The sequence below is a fragment of the Leptonychotes weddellii genome, unplaced genomic scaffold, assembly GCF_054177405.1.
Source record: "Leptonychotes weddellii isolate Sample4059 unplaced genomic scaffold, ASM5417740v2 HiC_scaffold_68069, whole genome shotgun sequence".
NCBI classification, from domain to species: domain Eukaryota; kingdom Metazoa; phylum Chordata; class Mammalia; order Carnivora; family Phocidae; genus Leptonychotes; species Leptonychotes weddellii.
The window spans coordinates 1-509 of record NW_028037362.1 but is presented as its reverse complement, the minus strand read 5'-3'; the positions used below and the strand labels follow the sequence as shown (position 1 = coordinate 509).

Genomic DNA, 509 nt, shown 5'->3' with positions numbered 1-509 from the left:
AAACATTCTGCCTCAGTGAACAGTGCTACAGGAACAACAGAAGAATCAAGGACCATTCCACAGATCAAGAATGGTTCTGTTGTTTCACTTCAGTCTCCTGGATCCAGGACCAGCAGCACCGGGGGAGCATCTGCCGTGGAAGTCAAAATGGAACCTGAAACATCATCAGATGAGCATCCTGTACAGTGCCAAGAGAATTCTGATGGGACTAAAGCTCCCAAAACAACACCTAGTGCCCTTTTGGGGCAGAAGAGTAATACGGATGGAGTAGTGCAAAAACCTTCAAATGAAGGTGTCACTGAAGCAAAAGCAACCAAGGTCTGTGACCAGAGGACCAAATGTAAAAGCCGCTGTACTGAAACTCTGCCAGGCGCTTCGACAGGCAATAATCCAAGCACTGTCACCCTCTCAGTTGCCACTCAGAACTTAACTTTCACCAGCACCAGCTCACCAGCTAATGGTGACTCAATAAATAAAGACCCTAAATTATGCACTAAAAGTCCAAGAAA

At 46.2% G+C, this 509-nt stretch overlaps 1 pseudogene; it reads left to right on the top strand.

Moving 5' to 3' along the window:
* Positions 1-6: 6 nt before the first annotated feature.
* LOC145719733 (DNA-binding protein RFX7 pseudogene) lies at positions 7-504 on the top strand (annotated as a pseudogene).
* Positions 505-509: the final 5 nt, after the last annotated feature.